Raw genomic sequence first — 8,861 nt, 5'->3', positions numbered from 1 at the left:
TCCGTCGTAAAACAACTGGTAAACGCTGTTGTGGAAAGAAGCTGAGAACTAGAAGTTTATCGAAGATTAATTCCCTAATATCTATAGCAGTCCTATCATGTCTGCAAAGGAAAAGAATAGTTTCATAAGAATGTAGGTTACTGTTGTAAAATAAACTATTTTGTACATATATCATCGTGCAAGTAGCTTGTCCAGTGTTTATAATCTTTCCTCTCTCTCTCTCTCTCTCTCTCTCTCTCTCTCTCTCTCTCTCTCTCAGGTCGAACTTCTCAGTAAAGTATGATCGGTGTATGAAATCTGAGCCAAGGTCTAGAATGACTCTAGACCTTGGTCTGAGCGATGACGACGTTCGGGGCTCGAAGAGAACAGACAGTTTAAGGGAAGGCTCGACTGCCAAGAGAAACACAACCGAAAATAAACACCGTGGAAGGCGTAGCAGACGATTTGACAGCATTTGTGTGAAGTTTGTTGGGCTTGAAATGATTAGAGAGAGTTAGGAAGAGATTTGTGTAATAAGGACTGCGTAGAAGAGGCAGTGGTGACGGTACTGATAGGGACAGAAGAGTAGGGTGTGTTGGAGTGGTAAACCACTTATTTCAAAAGGAAGAATTGGAAACATCTAACCACAAGGTAACCGTTGATTATAAGATTCGTTGCCTCTGAATATACTTTAGAAAAACTCTAGACGGTGTTGCGGATGAAGATAAATTCTTATGATAAAACAAGCTGCTAGATGATTGGTTAGACTTGCTATCTATGAAAAATATTTCCAGTGCTGGTATAAATAGGTTGTATAAATATGATTGATCAGTTGAACGGTGCTTGCTAGACCCTAGGAAAATGGCTAAGACATAAGAAAGTACTAGTACACTTATTGTTCATATGGTTTTGTTAATAGAGAAAAATACCTACTATTCGAAGTCCTGGATGAGGAGTTTTGCCGGAAGGATCAGATTCAGTCGTCATTCGCTTTGCATATAGGACTGGCAGCCGTGACACTGGAGACTGACACTTCTAAAAACCTTAGTAGTAATGATTTTTATTTGATTAGAATAAGGTCATATTTTGTTCCCCTGGTTAGATAGCATCTTCTACGGCATTGCTAAGCGAAGAGGACTCCTGACTTAACAGTATCTAATTAGAAGGCAAATTGCAGTTCAGTCATGTTACTTGAGGTTCAAAGAGAGGCACTTGAACAATCCTAGTGCAAAGTCTTTCATTAAGAGATAAGAAGGCATTGCTAATGACGGGAAAAGTTTACAGTATACACAAGCTATTTCTAGTTGCTCCAACAACGAGCCCGCGGTGGCATAAGGCTTAACTAACATACTTGTTACTTATTGACGACTTATCCAGGTCCGCACCACTTCCAGAGCGCTCGCAGGACCCCTATTATCAAATTAACAGTTTATCCATCAGATGTATTTGATCACACTGCAGATTTCACATTCACTGTTTAATCTTCCATATCAAAGCATCGATTAAACAAAAAGGTTTTAATTTTCTTTTTGAAAGACTTCAAATTCTCTCTGCCTCAGCTCAAGAGGGAGCTTACTGTATAATCTAGGAGCTGCACATTAAGTTAAAGGCTCTGTAACTAGTCTTGTAGTACCAGGTGTTAGAATATTGAACTTTTATTTATGATGCATTGGTAATGCTGATTATATGCTTGGGTGCAGTCATTTGTTTTTACCCATAATTCTTGTGTTATGATGTGCGTGGCATGACGCCGTTTTTGTAAAGTAGTGTAACCGGCAAGTTGATCCCCGAAGGTACTCTGTACTGCTGTATCTCCCACATTCTCCATTAAAGTGACTCATTTATTTGCTTATTTAATAACCCACCATCATGTCCTCTGCGGTCACAGGTTATAGGCCCAGCTCAAGCAAGAGGAACTTGTATTTTGATGGTGATGAGGAGAAATATGAAATGTGGGAGATAAAATTTCTTGTCCATCTGAGACTTCGAAAGCTTATCCTAGACGAAAGTGAAGATCGAACTTCAGCAGAATTCATCGACAAAAATGCTGACATTTTCGCCGAGATCGTTCAAGTTCTAGATGACAAGAGCCTCCAATTAATAATGAGATGCAGTCAACGATGGAAGGAAGGCATTAGCGATTCTACGGGACCATTACCAAGGTACAGGCAAACCTAGAATCATCTCCCTCAACACGGAGCTGACGTCACTGAAAATGAGAGGGGAAGAATGTGTGACGGATTATTTTCTTCGAGCTGAGACAACCTCTACTTCGTTAAAGTCAGCTGGTGAGACAATCAGCGACAGCCTTCTTATTGCTATGGTGTTGAAGGGACTTCCAGAGGAATTTACTCCATTTAATACTGTTGTTATGCAGAAGGATAGTGAGCCTACGTTTCTGGAATTCAAGTCTTTGCTACGGAGTTATGAAGAAAGCCTGAGGAGTCGAGAGGCACAAAGGCCTAATGTAATGAGTGAGAACGTCCTTAAGGTGAATTCTAAAAATCCTGATTTTCAGTGTGGTGGGGTCTGCCAGTGGCTCATCAGTAAGGTGTTACTCATGTGGTAAGCCTGGACATAAGTCTTTCGAGTGTAGGTTGAAGAAAGACAGAGGTAAGTGGTGTAAAGAATGCAAAACCATTACACACAATTTTGATGAATGTAGAAAGGCTAATAGGCCTGCTAGATTTTCTACTGCAACTGTGAATGTTTGTAAGCCTAGATCCACTAATAATTATAATGATGAAGAATGTTGTTTCAAAATAAGTTGCTCTGTTGATAACATATCTACAGATGTATGTAATGTTCTTGTTGATTGTGATGCTACTACCCACATCATTACTGATAAATCCAAGTTTAAGTGTTTTGATGAAGACTTTGATGAATCAAAACATATGGTTGAACTTGCAGATGGTGCAAGATGCAAGAATATTGTTAAAGGTAAAGGTAAAATTGTACTTTATGATACAAATGGTATAAAACAAAATGTTGTTCTTGATAATGCCTTGTATATTCCTACTTTTAAGCATAATATATTTTCTGTACAATCAGCTGTTAGTAAAGGAGCTACAGTAAGCTTTAATCCTAATCATTCTGAGTTGATAAGCTCAAATAGTGTGTCTTTTGAAATAAATAAGAAAGGTAAGCTGTATTATCTAAATAATGTAAGCTCATGTAAATCTCGTTCACTAGAGGAGTGGCATAAGGTTTTGGGACTGCAATGTTAAAGACATTTTGAAGTTAGAAGATAAAGCTGAAGGTATGAAAATTAGTGACAAAAGTAATTTTGATTGCATAACTTGTCATGAAGGTAAAATGCATTTATCTAGGAACAGATTACCAGATGAGAGAGCAAAGAGTAAAATGGAATTTGTACAGTGTGATCTTGCTGGACCAATGAGCATTGAATCAAGGGAAAAATCTAAATATTGTATTGTTTTTGTAGATGATTATTCAGGATCTGTTTTTGTTTATTTCTTGAAACAGAAAAGTGATGCATTTAATGCTACTAAGAAATTCCTTGCTGATACTAGTTCTTATGGTGTTGTTAAAAGATTAAGGTGTGATAATGGAGGAGAATTTACTTCTTCAGAATTTAAAGAATTTTTGGTAAGTAATAAGATTAAACAAGAATTTTCTTCACCAAATTCACCACACCAAAATGGTACTGTTGAGAGAATGTGGCGTACATTGTTTGAAATGGCTAGATGTCTCTTAATTGAAGCAAAGCTACCAAAATTCCATGGGAATTATGCTCCCCCCCGTTAGGCAGACTGTGTATATAAGGAATAGATGCTACAATTCTAGACTAGATAAAACCCCATATGAAGTGTTAATGTCTAAGAAGCCTAAACTTGAAAATATGCATATTTTTGGTTCCCTGTGTTATGCTTATGTAGAAAAGAAAGCTAAGCTTGACCCAAGATGTGAAAAGGGAATATTTGTTGGCTATGATTCATGCAGTCCTGCTTATCTTGTATATTATCCAGGAACTGACAGTTTGAGAAAGGTTAGGTTAGTACATTTTACTGATAAATTCAATTTTGATAAATCCCAATGTCTTAAGGAAGATGGTGAATCAGAAGATATTGTTGAAGATGAGCATAGTGAAATTAATGCAGATTTGACTGAAACTGAAAGGGAAGGTGAGTCCCGTTATCCAAATAGGGAGCGAACCGCTCCCAAATATCTTGAAGAATATGTTGATCCTGATAATGTTAATTTACTGGGCTATTCTGTTCATTATTGTTGTAAAGTAACTGAAATTCCTGAAAGCTATAGAGAGGCATTAAATTCACATGTGGCTCACAAATGGAAAGCTGCAATGGATGATGAGATTCAATCTTTAAGAGATAACAATACTTATGAATTGTGTAGTTTACCAAACAACCGTTGTATTGTAGGTGGACGATGGGTATATGCCATTAAAGAAGGGTTAAATGGTGAAGAGCAATATAAAGCTTGCTATGTTGCAAAAGGGTATTCTCAAATTGAAGGTGTTGATTATAATGATACTTTTTCTCCTACTGTGCATATGACCTCAATTAGAATGCTTATGCAATTGGCAGTACAACATGATTTAATTGTGCATTGTATGGATTTTAAAACTGCCTATCTTAATTCTGATATTGATTGTGAAATATTTGTTCAACAGCCTGGTAGTAATAATGAACAATTGGTTTGGAAACTGAATAAATCTCTGTATGGTTTAAAGCAATTGGGCAGAAATTGGAATAATATGCTCCATGATTTCTTAATTCAAAATCATTTTGAGCAGTCATTAAGTGATCATTGTGTGTATGTCAATAAAAGACATAACTCACATGTAATTATTTTGGTTTGGGTTGATGATATGATCATTGCCAGTAGTAATGAGAAAGCTCTGTTTGACACTAAACGTGTATTATATCATAGATTTAAGATGAAAGATTTAGGGAAACTTTCATGGTTTTTGGGTATTGAGTTTGTTTTTGATTACCATGATGCATATATTTGTTTGATGTGTAGTAATTTGCAGATTGATGAGAATAAAAGTTTATGAGGGGGTTTTAGAATATTAAACTTTTATTTATGATGCATTGGTAATGCTGATTATACGCTTGGGTGCAGTCATTTGTTTTTACCCATAATTCTTGCGTTATGATGTGCGTGGCATGACGCCGTTTTTGTAAAGTAGTGTAACCGGCAAGTTGATCGCCGAAGGTACTCTGTACTGCTGTATCTCCCACATTCTCCATTAAAGTGACTCATTTATTTGCTTATTTAATAACCCACCATCATGTCCTCTACGGTCACACTAGGTAAATTTATTGGTTGTATGAACTGTTTTAAGTCGTTCAGATACCGAGGAGAGGCGTTATTAACAACCTGATGGGTCAACAACATAACTTTAATATTATTCTGGCTTTCACAGGAAGCCAGAGCAAATCAATTAGTCTAGCAGCTCTGTTCGTAAGCAATTTTCTTGAGCTGTACGTTGGGTAATCCAATGCAGTTTCAATAATCTAGACGGTTTATAACACAGTTATTGGGTTACTCTTAATCGAGCAAGAGCTAGAGTTGGAGGGACTGGAGACAATCTTCATAAATGTGGTCTTGCCCCCTCTGCCGAGTGCCTATGTGGTCATCCCATCCAGACAATGGATCACATACTTTGTGTGTGTGAACAAGGGCACAGATTTGGACTCCCACGAATGTAATCAGGCCACAATGCATTGTATACAACGTTGGCGCGATAAGATTTGTTGACGATGCTGAATACAGTTGATGGCAAGATACTTAACAGAACTCTCATCAAGATATATCCTCATGAAAGCTATATTCTGGAGAGGAAATAAGCAACTTTCCCTATATTATTAATTTGTAGGCCGAGTGACAAGAAGCGAACGAGCGAGTCGATCGGTTGTGATTTTTGTGTTGCTCCAAGTGAAACTGAAATTACGGGCGATTTTGTTTTTAATGCCGTTCTGCCCCCATTAATAAGGTTACCTAATCATTATGGCTAGTAAAAACACACTTCTGGTGACCTGTCCTTCTTGCAAGAAAGGTGAACAAGGAGAATGGATTGGCTGTGAATATGGTGAGTGGTACCACGAGGAAGGTTTGTTTGTTTGTCTTTATGGTGTTTGTACGTTGCATGGAACCAGTGGTTTTTCAGCAACGGGACCAACGGATTTACGTGACTTCCGAACCCCGTCGAAAGTGAACTTCTGTCACCAGAAATACACATCTCTCATCCCTCAGTGGAATGCCAAGGAATCGAACTTGCGGCCACCGAGGTGGTACGCCAACATCATACTAACCAATGAATACTAATTATTTTTAATTGTAAGATATATTTTTTCGCCCGTATTTCGCAAATGCGACGAGTTTCCCTCCACTTTTTTTTCCGCCTTAACGTTGGCGTAATGCGCTTCTGTCACGGGTTTATGTGCACACATGACAATTTAGGGTTCGTTCATGGGTCCCGATAGTGGCGAGCACTGCCATTCTGTATTAGTTATATTATGTAATTAAGTGTATTTATCTTCCTGAAGACATCGAACTAGCCAAGCATCTTATATATGTTAATTTGCATGTTTGGCCAAATGTGTATAGGGGTTATATAAGAATGCAAGGTTAGTTCTCGTCTCTTTGCGTTTGGCGACTACCAGCGAGATTTAAGGTAAACATATGTTGATTTCTTGTTTGTAATATAATTCCAGTGCCTAAAATTCCTACCGTTGTTGCCTTCTTAATGAAAATTATGTGCCGTGGACCTCTAAATTTCACCACAGTGCCAGACTGGGCTATGAAATTCGAAAATCTTGAACCGCAAGTTGATTTAATAGGTGAAAATATGGAAAATCCTCAACATGAGATTGCCTATGCTGACAAATTTACAGGAAAGAATTTGTTGATCATTAAGTCAAAACGATCGTCTGAGAAGATCACTGATAGGAAAGATGATGTTGTAAACGCCCTAAATGACATCCCTATTATTGATGCTAGGTCGACGAAGCATGGCCATGTTATTCTAAATTTTGCAGTGATACATATTCGGGACTTGGCGGCGAATGAGATTAGCAATGACATTCAGGGAACTAAATTAAGAAGATTGAAAAACATAAACCCAAGAGCGTGATTTGCAATACATATGAAACCAAACAGACTGTGGTAAAAAACATGATTGAGAGAAATTGTTATTTGCAATCATTCCCCGAAATTGATCATTATAAGATATCAGTTTTACTTAAAAAGCCAGCTTCTAAACAGGGATTCTTAACCTTTCGAGGATTCCAGACTCCTCGAAATCCTCTATGAATTGCCAAATATAGTTTCATACCCCCTTTGCACAAGTCCACTTAAGTCCTATTTGTTGGCAATGCAATTTAATATACTTAGTTAAATATATACTTTAGATATGAATAGGTAGAAATAAAGAGAAAATGCGCCTTCAAGTAAGTAAATAGAAATAGTAAGGTGACTCGATTTCGCTTTATTTAACCTTATTCCATGTGTTTTTCAGCTTTTGATTGAAATAGAATTGTTCCTAATTAATTTTCGCCGATTCTGACATTATAATTTCATTATTTTGATGTATCTTTGGCTCGAAATAGGAGAAAACACTCCTTCAAATACGTAAATTGAAGCAGTAGTCTACGCTATTTTCGTTTTATTTAACTTTAGCTTATTTCAGGTATTTTTCAGTTTTTATTTAATATAGAATTTTTTAATTAATTTTTGCAGATTCTGGACGTATATTTTCCTTAATATAATTTTTTTTTACTTCGTAATAAAGCTAAAACATCTTAAAAGATGTCAAGGGCATTTTTAAAATAGTTATTCCTATCTTATTGATATACGTTTTCTTTTCACGTTTTCTTAATATAAAATAATGATAACCAAACTACATTTTCATTACCATCGTTAGAAACTTATTTTGGTCATATTTCGATATATATATATATATATATATATATATATATATATTATATATATATATATATATATATATATTTGTGACAACTTTGCCAGAGATAGGAAACTTGGTTAAGTTTCTAGAGGTCTATGCCGTAGTGCATATGGAGAAGTCTTTGCTTAGACACTTTGAATTTGGTGTTTTGTTATAATGAGTTGTGGCACACTGGTGATTTTTTCTAGAATTTCCTGGGCAATTTTATTTGCCGAGTTTTTGCCCTTTCTCAGCAGTTATGCTAAACAGAGAGTTTATAGTTTTTTTTATTATAACATTGATTATTTTCCTGGAGAATGTGGAGACATAATATTTTGGCCATTTGATATTTTTTATTTTTTTTGGAGATATTCCACAGTTTAGGCCTATGGTGGTGAGAGCTATGTTTAGTTCAATTATTTTTGCAGCCATTTTTTGTTGCAAATGGAGACACCTTTTTGAGGAGATATGGGGCAATATTTTTTGAGTGTGTCAGCTGGATGCTTTGAGTGCATTTTTTGGAGGTGGAGTTACATTTTTTATTATCCTGCTTGGAGATATAATATTTTTTGGAGACTTGTTTTATTCCACATGGAGTTATTGGTGAAATAGAGGTATTTTTTTTTTTGCCGAAACAGAGGTGAATATTTTTTGTTACTGGAGTGGTGGTTTTATTAACACGTGGTTATTGGTGAAATAAAAGAATGATTTCTTTTTTTGCCGAAAAAGAGGTGAAATTTTTTGTTACTGGAGTGGTGGTTTTATTAACACGTGGTTATTGGTGAAATAAAGAGGGAATATGGTGGTGTGGTTATTAATTAAATGGAGGAAATATTTTTATCACTGGAGTGGTGTTATTATTAATATGGTGATATATATATATATATATATATATATATATATATATATATATATATATATATATATATATATATATATATATATATAT

Source organism: Macrobrachium nipponense, chromosome 4 (genome assembly GCF_015104395.2).
Source record: "Macrobrachium nipponense isolate FS-2020 chromosome 4, ASM1510439v2, whole genome shotgun sequence".
Classification (NCBI taxonomy): domain Eukaryota; kingdom Metazoa; phylum Arthropoda; class Malacostraca; order Decapoda; family Palaemonidae; genus Macrobrachium; species Macrobrachium nipponense.
This window is presented reverse-complemented; position numbering follows the sequence as displayed.